This window comes from Petaurus breviceps, unplaced genomic scaffold (genome assembly GCF_028583685.1).
Source record: "Petaurus breviceps papuanus isolate PSGF00001 unplaced genomic scaffold, PetGlider_PUasm1.0 139, whole genome shotgun sequence".
NCBI classification, from domain to species: domain Eukaryota; kingdom Metazoa; phylum Chordata; class Mammalia; order Diprotodontia; family Petauridae; genus Petaurus; species Petaurus breviceps.
In genome coordinates this window covers 9,387,390-9,404,527 of record NW_027185697.1, presented here as the reverse complement: position 1 = coordinate 9,404,527, position 17,138 = coordinate 9,387,390, and the positions used below count along the sequence as shown (strand labels likewise).

At 46.6% G+C, this 17,138-nt stretch overlaps 1 pseudogene; it reads left to right on the top strand.

Moving 5' to 3' along the window:
- Positions 1–2,547: 2,547 nt before the first annotated feature.
- Positions 2,548–14,826, top strand: LOC138146072 (class I histocompatibility antigen, F10 alpha chain-like; annotated as a pseudogene).
- The last annotated feature ends 2,312 nt before the right edge of the window (positions 14,827–17,138 follow it).

Here is a 17,138-nt window from a genome sequence, read left to right as displayed (position 1 = left end):
TCCAAGGCAAACTGTGGAAAGGGGACAAGCCACCCCCACCAACTGCCAACTGACTATCACACAAAGGGCAAACATGCCAACCTCACTCGAGTAGCAAGTCCCTTTAAGAGGGGGACAGGAGGCAGGACATGCCAGGCAGGTCATACTACCACCATCACCACCTTGACCTTGACCACCATCTCCTCTCATACCTAGTGGAGAAAGCCCAGGACCTTGAGTCAAAGGAGCTTGGGACTAGCAATGCCAACCCACTCCAGACTACCAGACCTGCTTCCAGTTTGTGTCCCACAGCCATCACTGAAATAAGAAATCACTGTGGAAGAGGAAGCCACCTTCCTTATCACCACTGGTAACAATAACTAACCAGCTGCCACCAACCAGCAAATAGGCACAAGAGTCCTGGGAGGGATAACGCTGCCCACCCCAGACCACAGGTCTCTGCTTCCAGTCAATTGCTCATAGTCTTCATGTGGGGAAGCAGCTCTCCTGGAGAAGGGGCCAGACATGCCCAACTGCCTGTCACACACAGGGTGGGCAGGCAGCCTAACTAAAGCAGCAGTGGGAGAGACAGGAAGATACATGTGCCAGGCAAATAAAACCACCTTGGCCACCATCTCCCTTCAGAGCCTGGGGAAACAGCCCGAGACCTTAGACCCCAAAGCCTTGGAAGTGGTAGTTATTCCAGACCGATACCCAAAGCCATTACTGTGGTAATCCAGATGGCAAAAGGCTGAATATTAAAGCAAGAGAAGAGAAAATGAGTATAGGTTGCTTTTCTAGGACTTTAAACAAGAGTTTATTAGACAGTATATTAAGGTGATGGTAAGGTCTAGTGAAGGTTTTTTAAGGATGGGGGAGACTTGGTTTTGTTTGAAGGCCATAGGAAAGGAACCAGGAGATAGGGAATGGTTGAAGACAAAAAATGGGGGTGGGAGAATGATGGTGGAGTCAATCTGTTGTAGGAGGTAGAGGTAAGGGGTAGGATGGGATAGAGGGCTTTTGGTGAAGAGAAGAGCCTTCTCATCTTCAGAGACTGGGGTAAAGGAGAGATTGGGAAATCATCTCAATTTCACTCCTTAGTGGAGATGGGAAGAGGAAGGGAAGTTGGTGGGGGGCACATTGAGGAGAGAGGAGAAGCTGTGGAACCATTTCTTTGGTGAGTGAGGTACAGAAAGAATTAGGGAGGAATAAAAAGATTGCTTTGGGGCTAGAAGGACGATTCAATATCAGAAGCTTAGCGTGGTTCTGGGACTTCTCCCAGTCCTGCTTAGCAGCACATAAGTAAAAGCAGAGGAGTCAGCTAGGAGGTGTAATGCATGGCGTGGTTTTAGTAAAGGATAGGGGACAAGAGGGCAATGGAGTCACAAGCATCAGAAACTGAGGAGCTGAATGGCAACATGTAGGGTTAGAATTGGGAAGGAAGCTATACGAGAGGCAATGACCTGAGAAAGCATTGATGGGTAGAGGGATTGTCAGGAGTAAGGAAGGCAGAAAATGTCTTTGAGAGAGTGGAGGCACAGGTAGAAATGGAATGATAGAAGGTATAGTCAGAGAGTGGAATGTCCACATTTTTTCAGGACATGGAATGATTGTGGACAATGGTAATGTACAAGGTGTGACTATCTTTGTGTGTGGCTGAAGTGGAATAAAGGCCATGGGATTTAAGGAAACTAGGGAAATAGGAGTTTAACAAGTTTGTTGTTGTAATTGTTCAGTCATTTTCAGTCATGCCCAACTCTTTGTGACCCTATTTGGGATTTTCTGTGCAAAGATACTAGAGTGCTTTGCCATTTTCTTCTCCAGCTTATTTTACAGATGAGGAAACTGAGTGAGGCAAACTGGGCTAAGTGACTTTCCCAGAATCACACAGCTACTAAATGTCTGAGGCCAGATTTTAACTCATGAAGGTTTTAGGCCTGGCACTCTATCCACCGCATTACCTATCTGCTTGAGAGAGCATCAAAATGAATTTTGAGGTTCCCTAGAAAGTATTGAAGTCCTTGTGAATTGAGAAAGATTGTGTTGGGGGCCAATACAAAATCACAATTTCAGACTCTGGGCTTCCTAATGGTAAGACCACTATCTCCCATCAGAAAGTTACTTAGTCAGCGTAGATTGTCTCTCCAGTCAACCTCCAGATTCCCTAAGAGGAGAGGCTGTTTCTTCCATTAGACCAGGAGCTCTCCAAAGCCAGAACTCTGTCTGCCTCATCAGTCATTGTTCACTGCCTGAATCCAACTTAATTCAAATAACTTGAAGAATGCCAACCACGCCCATGACATTGTGGGCCTTTCTGCCAAAGTCTAATGATGACCATGCTGTGGGGTTTCCCAACTTCACCACAGATTAAATTCCACTTCTGTTCTTGTGCCTGCCAGGCAGGGTCAAGTTCTGCCTGGAGACAGACACCTGTCTGGGACATAGGAGAGAAAAGGACCTGACAGAGCCAACCCCAACAGAGTGAGGATGAGGCACATGGAGACATTTCTTATTTGGGCACCACAGAGAGTACAGGGCTTAGGGGCCTTCTATCCAAATGAGATACTGTTGAGGAAGCCAAGCAATTTCAGGATGAAGAGTCAGAAGTCAAGGAGAAAATCATTGTCATTCTGGCTGCACATTATGGGAGTATTTGTTATGAGGGAAACTGAGGCAGGTGGGTTGGGGATCTAATTACATGGCTAGATCTGAGACTATTGGGGAAGTGAGAGAAAGGAATATGTGTCCACTAGTTTCTGGAGTATGAAAATACCTGGAAGGGCATCTCCAACCTTAGCACAAGAGTATAGGAGCAAGTCTGTCTTGGGAAACAGCAGCAGTTCCTGACTAGCCGCATTGGCAGGGTCAGCACTGACTAGGCTCTTCTGTGTGGGGTACAGAGCCTAGCTAGCATCCAACACACTGAGGCTTTGGGCAATGCTGACTAGAGCTTGCCCAGACCTGGGATGTCAGTGTCTCTAGGAGGGAAAACCCCAAGGAAGAAGGGGGTCACCCTCCACGGCTCTCCTTGACTCTCCCTATTTCTGCCCCTCCTGTCAACAGCAGCGCTACTGATGAACCCTGGGGCTTGGAGGTGGAGCCTTCCTCCTGCCCCCACACACTGCATGGGGGTGCTCTGGTCACTCACCAAGCCTATTCTAGTGTGGCTGATTGCTTAGCGTCTTTGATCACAGAATTACAGAATCTAAAAGCCTGAATTGGAAAGGATCTCAGTCAAATAATCAAAAGGCATTGATGAAGGACCTACTATGTGACAGGCTCTGTGCTGAAGGTAGGGATACAAAAACAAAAGCAAGATGGTCCCCCCCTGAATTCAAGAAGTGTGTGGTCTAAGAAATAATATATCACAGATAGATATTCACAAAATAGATACCAGAAAGTTCGGGAGATCTAAGAAAGACTTCATGGAGAAGGTGACACTAGCTGAGCCTTGAAGGAAATTAGGGATGATGATGGTGGTGGTGGTGGTGGTGGCGATGATGATGATGATGATGATGATGATGATGATGATGATGATGATGATGATAATGATGTAGTAGTGGTTTAAGCCTTACAAAGTAATTTGCATATGTTATTTCATTTGACCCCCAAAAACGCTATTAGGTTTTTCTAAAGCTGAAAGGATAAAGGCAGAGAAGTCAATGAGTTGGCGTAACAATTCTCAGAATATGCTCCAGGGAGTCCCTGAGCTACTTTCAGGGGCTTCTTAAAGTTGAAACTTATTTTAATAATAACATTAAGATGCTTTCATTTCTAATGTCTTACACAGTGGATTCTAATATGGCAAATAGTTTAATGTCTAATATGGTAAATACCAATAGATATAGCCCACCCCATAAACCAAAACTCTTTGAAGGGTTTACAATAATTTTTAAGTATGTAAAGGAGCCCTGAGACCTGGAAGTTTGAGGACCACTAAGTCCATAGAATGTAAGTTTCTTGTGTGAAATGCACTGCTGTTTAATTATTGAGTGGCTTGACGATCTCAGCTCCCAGGGTGACTCTTGCTGGTCTCTTCCCCTAAATCTCTATGTCACATCATGAAACCACAGAAAAGTTCCCCCATCCTTCCTCATTGAAATAAGTTGGATATTTTTATCATAATTTCATTCTTAAGGGAGTCCCATCCCTCTTGAGAAAACTTCTCCTGTGGGCTATTGAACCATGGAATTTTATCTGTCTATTCTTTGGCTGAATTTTTGTAACTGCTCTCCCAAGTCTAGGGTACATGTCAAACCAAGCCCATCTTTCCCCTTCTTATCTACTGCAAGCTCAAAGTTACCACTGCCTCTTTCTATCCATTTCTACCTAAACAATCAGTTCCTAATTTACTGCTCAGACAGATTCAGAATAGAAGTACACACCACCTGTTCTTCTCCTCCAGAAAGATGAAATTATCAGAAATTATCAGAAATCTTATACATTTCAACTGTTCTGGCTTTAGCAAAGGCGTAGGGAGAGGCAGAGACAAACAGAGACAAAGACAGAAACAAACACAGAGAGATAGAGACAGAGACAGAAAAACTTCTCATCATGCTGACTTTATTCTGCTTCCAGAATTCATCATTTAGCTCCACCTTCTGGCCCACTGTTGATCCTGGTAGTAATAGGCGGCCACTATAATTTATTGAGTAGGGAAATGACATGCTTATGTCCGTACTTTAGGTAAATCGCTTTGCCAGCTGGGTGGAAGATAAAATGGAGTGGGAAGAAAATTGAGGCAGAGAAGCCAGTTAGGAAGCTGGTGCAATTGTGCCCCACACTCCACACAATAGAGTTCCCTTGGTCCCCAAAATCTCATTGCTGGCAGGAAAAAAATGCCAACCCTGGGCACCTCGCCCCAGCCAGGATGCCTTTCTGCTCACGATGACTCCATCCTCATCATGCTTGAGCTATATAACCTTCTTCGTCTGCAGAACCGTAAGGAGCCAATCCTTCCTACACAGTTATGGCTCTGTTGTCTTCCCTGCCTCAATAAACCAGCCGCACCCCCTGACTGACACTCACAGCCGGTGTCTGAGCCCTGGCTACACCCAGCCCTAGCACAGACAGAAACACTTGCACTCTCTAGGGCTCCTGCTCCTTCTGTTGCGTCTGCCATGATCCCAGCACTCCGATCTCCACAGACTCACCTCTAGTATTCATTTTAAATTCTTCAGCACCAAAATGCAAGTTCCTGCTCGACAAAGTGGTTACATCATCAAGGAATGAGCTCTGACTCTGACGGACAAGTGGCCCCTACTGAGCCCCGCTGTGTGCCAGCCATGTATGTGGGAGGCATGAATTGGAAGGAATGATAGGTACCATGCCCCCTTTTGGGCTGGCCCCTGGGGAAGCCTCCTAACAGCGGGAGGCATGGCAGGCGTCATGACATCTGACTGCCATTCTCTCTCCTTTCCTCTCTATCACGTAGCCCATCACAGCCACAAGATCCTTTTTACTGCGGTGGGTACATCAAAGACTCTCTTGGGCTTCACCATGGTCAGCTTCTTGGACGATGTCGAGATTGCCTTCTATGACAAAAAGCACCAGCACCTTGTGATCCAAGAGGCCTGGGTCTCCTATGCCCTGGGCGCTGACTTCATAGAAGATTGGCAGTACAAGCTGGTGAACAATGAGATCGACTACCTTTGGGCCCTCCAGAATTGGGTACAGAATGGTAATTTGGGCAAAGGTAAGTCTGCCCCACTCCCCACTGCTCTCATCCTCTTTTTTTCCTTCCCTCCAAAGTCCCCTGGGGCTTTAGGGGCCCAAATCCAAGAAGCCACGCCATCAAGGTCAGTGTCCGGGGGCTCAATGTCTGCTATGTCCTGCCCTGAGCCTTCATCTTCACTAAACGACAGCAGCTTCCCAGGCTGCTAGTTCTGTCTCTTAGAACAAGTCCGGGGTTCTTTGCCTTTGGCACCCAGGCTTCCACTACTTTTCAGATTCAAATCCCTGAACCCCAGCTCAAATCATCAATATCTTGTCCCCAAGCTCAGAAACCTGCGAACTGGTATCTCCCAATAGCACCGATATGGCTGCTGAATCCTGATACCTGATTTTCCTTTCTATCTCGTGTGGCTATACATTCCATGGGAAGAATGCATTTTTCCTCTGGTATACTTAAAAGAGAAATGAAGAAATACACATAGAAAAATAATCAGCCTCTGAGTGAATGCTCCCTAACTCCTTAGCGATCCCACCTGACTATAGTGCCCCAGATGATTCATGATTTTCCCTCTCCTGAGTGATTTAGTGATCTCCCTGGCCCCAGAAGGAAATTTGCTTTCTAAACCTATGTAATGGCTAGTTCAAAGAGGTTTGTCCATGTAAACACTTAACGAATGAGATCTCTCCTCTCCAAACAAGGAACACGTGAGAAATATAGTATAGGCAGGCAGTCAGTCAATAAGTGTTTACTATGTGCCAAGCCCTTGCTAAGTGCTGAGGATACAAAGAGGCAAAAACAAAAGTTATTGTCCTCAAGGGTGTTACATCCTAAGAGGCCGAACAATATACAGACCACAAGATGTTAGAGAAAAAAAAACTAGGAAATCTGGGAGGAAAGGTACGGGGGGGGGGGGGGAGGTAATGGGAAAGGCTGAGATTTGAACAGTCTCGAAGGAAGCCAGGAAAACTGAGAGACAGAGGTGAGGAGGGAAAGCATTCCAGGCATGCGGCAGCTTGCAAGTGGGCCAGTGCTGCTGGGTGGGATTAATAAGTGTAGGAAAGTTATAAAGGTCCTTTAAAACCAAACAGGATTTTATATTTGATCCTGGAGGTAACAGGAAGCCACTGGAGTTTATTGAGTGAGGTTAGGAATATCGCTTTGGCAGCTGAATGAAATAAGGCCTGGAGTGGGAAGAGATGAGGCAGGGATATGAACCAGAGAGCTGAGGACATAGTCCAGGCAGAAGGGGATGAGGGCCTGCATTGGGCAGCTGTGAGAACAGAAAGAAGGGAGTGTGTATGAGACACCTTGTGGTGGCATAAATAAGATTGGAGGACAGATTAGATGCATAGGATGGGTGCAGGTAAGGAACGGAGGATAGTCCCTAGGTTAGGAGCCTGGGGAATGGGAAGATAGTGGGCCTTGGACGAGAATAGGGAAGAAGGAAGAGTTTGGAGGGAAAGAGAATGAGTTCTGTCCAGGATATGCCGAGTTTGAAATGCCTATGGGATATCCAGTGTAAGATGTCCAATAGGCAGTTAGAGAGGCAAGACCGGAGGTCAGGAGACAGACTAGGTCTGGACAGATAGAGCTGGGACTCATCTACCCAGAGACAATAATGGAGCCTATGGTAGTCAGTGAAATCACCACCTTAAAGAGATGCAGGGAGAAGAATAGAGGGCCATCGGTAGTGGGAGAGACTTGGAGGGAGATGAAGCGAAGGAGACTCAGACAGGAAGGAGGAAGACAAGAGGAAGAAGTGTCACCAGCACCAGGGAGGAAGCAGGATGTGGGAGAAGAGAGTGATGTGACACTGTCAAAAGCCAGAGAGGTCAAGAGGGAGGTGGGTTTGGTCATTAAGACTGGAGAGAGCCATTTCAGATGAATGTTAAAAGCCAGAGGTTTAGAAAAGAGCAAGAAGAGAAAAAGAACAGACCCCAATCGCAGGAGGTTTTGTCGAGTTTAATGATGAAGGGGAGCAGAGATAAGACAGTCGCTAGCGGTGATTGGGTAGATCAAGAGAATGTTGCTTGTTTGAAGGATGGGGAGACAGGGGCATGTGTAGGCAGCCGAGAAAAAGATAAGAGACTGAAGATTAGGGGGAGAATAGGAGTGATAGAGGGGGAGAAGCTGGAGAAGACAGGATGGCAATGTTCCCATCACCTCAAAGATCAGGAACAATCAACCTGATTCAGGTCACTTCCAACCCTTACAAAGGTGATCTCTTTCCTTATGGGCCCACAAGACAGGGACCCTCCTTCAGTTCCCTTCCTCCCAATCCAATCCCATCAACATATATTAATATATGTCACCTCTATGTGCCAGGCAGTGGAGAGGGGAAGACAAAAAATCCCCACCCACTCGGCACCTTCGTTCTACATTCACACTGGCTCTGTCCTCAAAGGAGCCCTTTGCTCTCCCAGAGAACCACACAGTCCAGATCTGGCATAACTGTCACCTGGAAGGAGATACCCATGTGAGCAGCCGCATCTGGTGTGCTGTGGACGGTGAGGATTTCTGCCAGATGGATGAGCAGATAAGCCACTGGGTGGCCAAGAAGCCCGAGGCTGAACCCGCCGTCCTCCTCGCAGAAGAGATCTACCGCTCCAAGAAGGTGAAGCGCTACCTGGAAGACTATTGTATCCAGCCGATGAGAAAAGTCCTGCAGTATTCAAACATCCGGGATGACGGTGAGGCCCCTCTCCTCCCAGGAGCTGCAGACCGATGGTGGTCATCAGGAAAGCTCTTTACGAAGCTCTTGGGTAGAAGCCGAAGCCCTAAGCAGAACCTAGAGCCCTAGGTTAGAATGCCAGGGAACCTCAAATTCCTGTGCAAAAGTCAGCTTAGCACCAACTGTGGCAAGAACTGGGAAAGCATCCGGCATCAGCCCAAGGCAGGTGGAAAGGAAGGAAATGAGCATTTATAGAGCACCTACTATATGCCCAGACTGTGAGGCTGTGATTTTATTTTTTATAAATATTGTCTCCTTTGATCCTCACACCAACCCCAGAAGGTGACTGCCATTATCATTCTCATTTTACAGATGAGGAAGTTGAGATAAATAGAAGTTAAATGACTGACCCAGGGTCACACAGCTAGTGAGTGTCTGAGGTCACATTTGAACTGGGGTCTTCTCAGCTCCAGGCACAGAAATCTATCCACTGCACCACCAGCTGCCTCCAAGGATGAATTCTGTCTCCGTCAAGCCACCCAGCTAAAGGCAGATCACTAGATCACTAGAAAGATAGCCACTGGCTGATTTTGTTTGTTTTCAAATGACTCTCAGGAGATCTGTCTACTTAGTTGCGTGTTATGATGTTCATGGGTGTAAGAAGGACCCTCAGGGACAAAGCCATGGGACTTCTCAAGTATTATAACTTTAAATAGTCTTTGTTACAACTTAACTTAGCTTGTTACAACAAATGGAACCCTAATGGCTACTTGTAATTGATTTAGATATCTTCTGATGGCACCATTATCATCTATATAATCCAACAAGCAATAATTAGGCACTACTAGATACAAGGTACTGAACAAGAAAATGGAGATATGAAAGCTAATTAAAAACAGTCCTTACACTAGAGGACATTGCATTCTTCTGAGGTGTAAGGGTTATGGGATTCAAAGATCTTCCATGCCCCGTTGGACTTGCTGACGTAGCAGGAAGGGGCGGAGCAAGAGGAAGCGGAAGCCAAGCTAGCGTTCCTGCGGTGGCTGGCGGTGGTGGCAACGGTGGCAGCAGCAGAGGCAGTGGCAGCGCGAAGCCCTTTTTGAGTTAGGACTGCTAAGGACTTTCTGCTAAGGACTCCTGCTGAGGACTGCCAGGGGCCGGAGCTTCTGGGAGCACGCTTCCAGGACGCTGGGTGGTTGCTGTGCGTGGGGAGAGGAGGACCTTTGCCTGAGGTAGCCTGTTCTGTTTTAAAGGCTTGAAAATGTGGGTGCTTTCTACTTTATCTACCTGTGCCAATGTCATAACTACTCTGATGGCTTTCACTTTCTGGTTTTGGGACTCAGTCTTTTGGTATCTTAATAAATTTTCTAGTTTATTTCCTCATATGGCAAACATGACGTATTTTGTAATGGATAATTATATCAGCATATTTGTAATCTCTATAGGCATTGTGAATATGGCATTGCTGATACATGAGGGGAACATTAGCCACTCTCTTTTCTTAGGGCCTTTTTTTATGTAGAGCACTCGGCAAATCAGTAAACAAGGTACAAAGAGGTGAAAGGTTTCAAACTCCTGACTTTACTGGGTCTCAGCTTATTAATACAGAAGGGAATAGGACAATAAGGAAGCCAGGATGGGAAAAGAGTATTGAAATGAAAGAAACAGCCAAGGTCCAGATACTACTGGGCATGATGCATTCTGTACTGACCTCTGCCCACAGTGCCCCCAGAGGTGACCGTGTCCCAGCGTGAAGCCCCAGATGGCAACATCACCCTCTCCTGCACAGCCTCAGGCTTCTACCCTCGCTCTATCCTGCTGCGCTGGGAGAAGGATGAGTAGCTGGTGGTGTGGGGGCAGGAGAGCTCCAGCGGCATCTTGCCCAACATTGATGCCACCTTCTACCTCCAAATCACCCTGAAGCTCCAGTCAAGGGACATCAGGACAGGTTACACCTGCGTGGTGAAGCACAGTGAGCTAGAGACCCCAGGTCTGTACACTGGTGAGTGTCCCACCCATCCCCAGGAGACCATGCCTTAGAGGTGGCCTCCCCAGCCCCTACCCGAGGAGGTCCCACAGGGCAGGACTCCAAGTCTAAATCTATGATTCTTTCACCTCTAGTAATACTGACCTTGCCTTCAGTCAAGATTCCCACCCCCATGTCTCTGATGCCCTTCATTTCTCCCAGTGCCTGTAAAGCCCACTAAGGCAAGGCCTTGGTACATGGCTCTGAGCATCCTGGCAATCGTCACCATGTTGTTGTTGTTGAGCTGGGCTGTTGCTTTCATTGTATGGAAGAAGAGGATGACAGGTAAATATGTGGGACCATCATACAAGGAAAGTGCTCTAGAAACCCTAAAGTGCTGTGTAGAGCGTGGGATGGTGATGGCGGTGGTAACAATGGTCATGGTGAGGATTAAGAAAATTATGATGGCAGTGAACAAGATGGCGGCAGTAGCAATGATGGTGATGGCGGTGGCAGTGATGATGATTAAGCCAATGGTCATGATGGTGCTGCCAGTGATGGCAGGGAGGCTCCTGCCAAGACGGTCATGAGGAAAGCTCTTTACAAACAGAATCTCAGGCCTGGAAACCACTTCAGAGACCAGCTAGTAAAGTCTGTCCATTCACCCTGCTCCTGATGCTCTGGGCACTGGGAACTAACCACAGCTCTGCAATAATGGCCTGGCCTGGCTGGTTCTTTATTCAGGAAGACTTCAATTCAAATCCACCCTTAGACACTTATGTGACTATGGACAAGTAAATGAACCCCTCTCTTTGCCTTAGTTTCCTCATCTATAAAAAGGGGATAATAGCATTTATTTGTTGTGAGGATCAAAAAATATAACACTAGTAAAGCAGTTAACACAGTGTCCAGCTCATTGTAAACACTATGTCCATGTTACCATTACCTTTCCTATTCATATGACACCTGCTAAGCATGGATGTCTTCCAAGGCTCAGTCCCAGGCCCTCTTCTCTTTCTGAGAAGGCCACCCCACTGTGTGGTCTCCAGCTCCCATGGGTCTAATCACTATTTCTGTGCAGGTGATTCAGATCTATGTGACTAACACTAGTCTCTCTCCAGGGTTAAAATCCCACATCACCAACTCTCTTTTGTACATCCCAGACTGAGCTGATTATCTTTCCCCCAGAATACACCTTCTGCTCCTCAGAACCTGCTCTCACTGCCAAGGGCACTACATTCCTCCCAGAAACACAGACTCACAGCCTTGGGGTCATGCTGGACTCCTTACTCACAGGCCCCATATCCAACTCATTGCTAAATTCTATCATGCCTACCTTCACATCACCTGTGTATGTGTGTGCATGTGTTTGTGTGTGTGTATATGTCTTTGTGTGTGTGTCCTTCTCTCTATCCACAATGATTTTCACACCTTTTGGTAGTGCCTGACTCTTTGTGACCCCATTTGGGGTCTTCTTGGCAGAGATACTGGAGTGGTTTGCCTTTTCCTTCTCCTGTTCATTTTATAGATGAGGAAACTGAGGCAAACAGGGTGAAGTGACTTGCCCAGGGTCACACAGAAAGTAAGTGTCTGAGATCTGATTTGAACTCAGGAAAATGAGTCTTCCTGACCCCAGGCCCAGTATTCTATACACCGTGGCACCTCGCTGCCCCATAACCATGCTATTCAATAAAATCTATTACTTTCAAAGCCAAATATAAAATCCTGTTGGGCATTGAAAGCCGTTGACAACCTGGACCCTTTCTCCCTTTGCAGTCTTCTTACACTTTTTTCTCCTCCATGCCCTTGACAATCTGGCTACACTGGCCTACTGGCTATCACTCCATCTTCCCTCTCCTCCTCTTTGCTCTGGCCATGCTCCATAGCTGGAATGCTTCCCCTGCATCCCCACACCTCTTAGCTCCCTCCAAGACTCAGCTCCAACCCCCCTCCTGCTGGTAGCCTTTCCTCCAGCGTCTCTGCCTCTAGTCACTAGGTCTTCTTCTCCGAGATCACGCGACAGCTACTCTGTGTCCATCCTGGATGTGCCTGGCTGTTTACAAGCTTTCTCCCCATTAGGATTTGATCTCCTATAGGCCAGGGACTGTCTTTGCCTTTCTTTACATCCCCAGCACTTGGCATGGTGCATAGCAAACAGAAAACACTTAATAAATGCTTTTTGACTCACTGACAAGTACAATGGAACTATCGGCTCCCTCCTTTGGGACATTATGCCCCTCAATACAACCTAAGTTTGAGTTCACAGACAAAAAACTCTAAACCACAGTGTTGACTCACATAGGGATTGTTGCCCCGTATAAACCCTAGGCTTTTTTCATACAAACTGTCATCTAGCCATCACTCCCTGCCTTTTGAGTTCAGATATTCAACCCAAGTCTGAATTCACCTGACTTTATTAAAATTCAGCCCACTTCCCTCCATCTCACCCACAAGAACAGCATGACAGGCTTTGTCAAATTGTTTGCTAAAATCCCAGTGCACTGTCTATTGCATTTCCATGTTTTACCAGCCTAGTTACCCTGTATACAAAAGAAATCCAGCCATGACCTGGTTTCATTGAGCCCATGCTGGTTGTTAGTGATGGCTACTTCACCCCCAAAAAACATCCTTTAGATTTCTGTCAACACTCAACCACAAAGTTTCTGGACTATTGATTGAAGAATATATCTTCCCTTGTTTGAAAACTGAGACATCTTCCCATCTCTTCCCATCTCTCAATATTCTCCCATTCTCCATGGTTTTTCAAAGGTCATTGACAGGGTCTCACTAGGCTCTCAGTAGCAGGGAAGGTCCCCAGAGGGTGGCTACTACCCCTTCCTCTCAGCTCTAGGAGTAACCCTAAGTAGTGTCCTAGAACTATGCTCATAATCCCCTACTTATGTGTTCCCCCTATTGATTACCAATTGACATCAACTAACCAGCCAAATCTGGTTTTAGCTTTTAAAAATAAGAATTCAATGAGGTGTTAACAGTAAGAAGAATTGAAACAAAATTCCCCCCAAGAAAACTAAGTGCCTACCCTCCTACAAGACGGTCTAAGGGGAAGTAGACCCAAGCTTGGAGAGGTAAAGGGGTAGCTCACACCTCCTGGTTTCTGGAAGTCTTTTCTCCCCTAAGTGGGGTCATCATGAAATTCCCCTTAAGTGTGGTATGACTTTCTGCTGTGCTCCTTAGAGAGTCCTAAAGCTGTATTTATTATTTGCATTGACTTTATTCTCCGATCCCAGTGCACACTCTACCATCTGCCATTGCTGTTCTAGGGACACTGCTATGATACCCAGAGGATGTCCAAAAATCTACTAACTTTTCACAGTTCACAAGGTCATCCTCTGGTCAAGGAGGTAAGGAGGCTCTCTCCTTCATCCTCTCCCCAATAAGCCCTTCCTTCTAAGGATCTTGCCAGAATTATTTCCACCCTTAAGCCTGCCCCTTAAATCCCAGATTCTGAGGTGTCTTTCTATTTTTTCCAAGACCCCAGGTCAGCCAATCCCAACACATGTCCTGTGTAGCATCATTTCCTTTCATCTAAGGGCTAGAAGCATTTTTCTTCTTCCAAAACTGATTGAGGATTTTTTGTATGCTTTGGGTTGATTAAGTCAATAAAGTCATTCTCTGCTAATAAAGGGTGTCAGGAATAGGGCATCTTGTTAGTAACTGTAGGTGGAGTGAAGTGATTAGACAATTCAGCTGACACCCTCCCCAGTCCTTACACTGGGTAGACCTGGTGACCTGAGCCCCAGGATGACAGCTAAGTTCTCTCACTTCCTTCTTATTTATCTTGGGTTTCAGCTTTCTGCTGGTCAGGATCCAGACACTTCCCTCAAGTCTCATGCTTTACAAGCTCTGTCCTTGATCTCTTTATGAAAGCTCTCTGTAGAGGCCTGCCTTCCCAGATATGTGACCCAAGAGCAAGTCTGATGCGTAACCACTTGCCCCCCACCTGAGAACAAGCGGGACTGCTCTGGAGGAGTCACGGAGACCCAGGGCTGGACACACTTGGCTTTCGGTCAGCACCAAGGCTGAAAGAACAAACTGGCCCCCACAGGGAGAATGTCATTAGCACCATACGCTAAGTTGCCTGATCACACCAGCCTAACCACATGCCAATATGGGAATGTTATTGTTATTATATTATATATTATATTATTACCGTTATCATCATCAGTATAAACATCATTCTTCCACTAGAGTCTACCTTCAGTGTCTCACCAGGCTCTGCAGATAAATGATCCTGGGAGGCCAAGAGAGGCCAAGCTCTGACACATCCTAGTCATTAGGAATGTCTTCGAGGATTGCTCTGTGCATCTGCCAACTGAGTAGAGATGAGTTAAGGACAGAGGATGAACCACATCATCAGACTTTTGGTGCTGGTTTCTTTCATCAACAGGAATTCACTAACAGAGATACAGCCTCATGTCTAAACTACATGAGGATAAAGCAAGGACAGAGAACTATTGAACAATGTCACTAAGAAACATTGATGCAAATTCTTTAAATAAAATGCTATGAAAAAGACTATAGCAATAGAGTTAAAATTATTCACTATGACCAAGTTGGATGTATACTAGGGATTTAAAAAAAGGGTCTAATAACAGGAAAAACAATTATCCTTAATGTTGTAAAAGAAACACCCAACTACACAATTGTATTAACAGATGCAGGAAACAATTACCAGGTGCTTATGACAAACAAGAGTTCATAAGGTCCTACTATGTGCCAATCACTGTGCTAGGCACAAAATGCAAAGACAAATATGAGATAACCCAACCCCTTCCTTCAAGGAACTTACATTACCCTTCTGTTCTCACCAGCCCCATAGGCAGAACCCGGCCCCGTCAGCATCTAGGGTCCGCTGTGAGGACAGCAGACCCTTCAGCCCCAGCACTGCCACATCTTGTCAGGGAGGAAATGGCACACAGAATTACACATCCCCTCCTCCTCCTCCTCCCACTTCTCTATCATACCTTCCCCAATCTGCGTCCTCGGCACACTCTCTGGGCGGGCCTCAGGAAGCCAGCCACTACTTGCCAGCTGTCCTTGAGTCAGGAGGAGCTGGACCAGCAGAGGCAGGTAGAGGAGAGGGTGCACCCAGCCTCAGGGGAGGTCCTGAGCAGCTGCCCAGCTTGGGCATTCTGCACCAGGGCCATTTAACCTGGGGCTGTGGGCCATTTCACCAGCCATGCGTGGTGTAGCCACCTGTGACCACTAGGTGTCAGAACTGAGACAAGTCAGTCAGTTAAAAAGCCTTTGTGAGCTCAGAGGTTCTTAATTTAATCCCTGTAATATCAGGTGAGGCCTAGGAACCCTTTCCCTGATAACGATTTTAAATGTATAAAAAATGCATAGGCTTACAAAGGAAATCAATTATGCTGAGATTTAGTTATGTATAAATATATACAGATAGATAGATATAGATGTATACACACACACATACACATACATTTTTTAAAAACAAGTTCTTGGACACCAGGTAAAGAATTCCTATATTAAGTACTTACTGTGTGGGCAGCTGGGTGGTGTGGTGGAGTCAAAAAGACATCTTCCTGAGTCTTCCTGAGTGACCCTGAGCAAGTCACTTCACCCTGTTTGCCTCAGTTTCCTGAGCTGGAGAAAGAAATGGCAAACCACTCCAGCATCTCAGTCAAGAAAACCCCCAATGCGGTCACAGAGAGTCAGACATGCCTGGAAAAAAAAACCCTGACTACGCGCCAAGCACTGTGGCAAATGCTGGGGATAAAAAAAAAAAAGGCAGAATTACACAGGGCCTGCCCTGAGGGAGCAGACAGTCAGGCGGAGGGGCTAACATGCAAACATGTCTATTAAAGCTCCACACATGGTAGATGAGAGGTGCTCTCAAAGGGAAGGCCCTGGGCAGGAGGGGAGGGATGGAAAGGCTTCCTGTGAGGTGTGAGCTGAGTCCTGAAGGAAGCCAGAGGAGCCAGGAGGCAGCCGTGGAGAGGAGAGCATTCTAGGCAGGAGGGAGGAGGCAGGGAGTCCAGAGAAGAAGCATGAATGGCAACATTCATGTACCTGTCTATGTCTCAGAGGGGTGAAGGTCCATGGGAACAGAGACAGACGCCATCTCATTTTGCTGGTGGGGAAACAGAGGCCCCAAGAGGAGAGAAGTGATTGGCCTAAGGTCACAAAGGCAGCAAGTAGCAAGATTGAGGTATGGGAACCCTTTCCTCCTCCTTCCTCCTCCCCTGTTCTCCCCTCTTTAAGTGCTGTCTTCCTCTATTTATAATGTAAGCTACTAGAGAGTATAGGCTGTCTTTTTGTCTCCCCAGTACTTAGCACAGTTCCCGGCACATAGCAGACAATCGATGCCTTTGTTAGCTTAGCTGTGGCTCCAAATTGAACCCTCTTCATCGAGCGATTCCAGAACAAATGCCATTCACTGCCCACAAAATCCATCATCCTGGGTCTCAGAGAACCCCAGACACAGGACTGAAGAGTTGTCCTGACCTAGAGTCTTGACCTGAACACATCCAGGGCCCAGAGCCCTGGTTTGAGGAAACACAAAATAAAAAATGATAGCCCGACCCAGCACAAGCATTGCTAGGAAATGGCCCAACAGGACCCAAGAGCCCAACAGCTTGGGCGATGGGCAAAGCTTAGACGATGCCATATGTAAGCAATTCTGGGATGCAATGGTGAGGCCGACTGGGGAATGACTGAACAAGTGGTGGCATGGGATCTCAATGGAGCGCAATGATCTTGGAAAAACATGATAGACTTAGCACAAAATAGCAAAGAGAAAAACGAGCAGAACCGAGAGAATACCGTATACAGCAGCAGCAATATTGTTGTAAGAACAACTTTGAGTG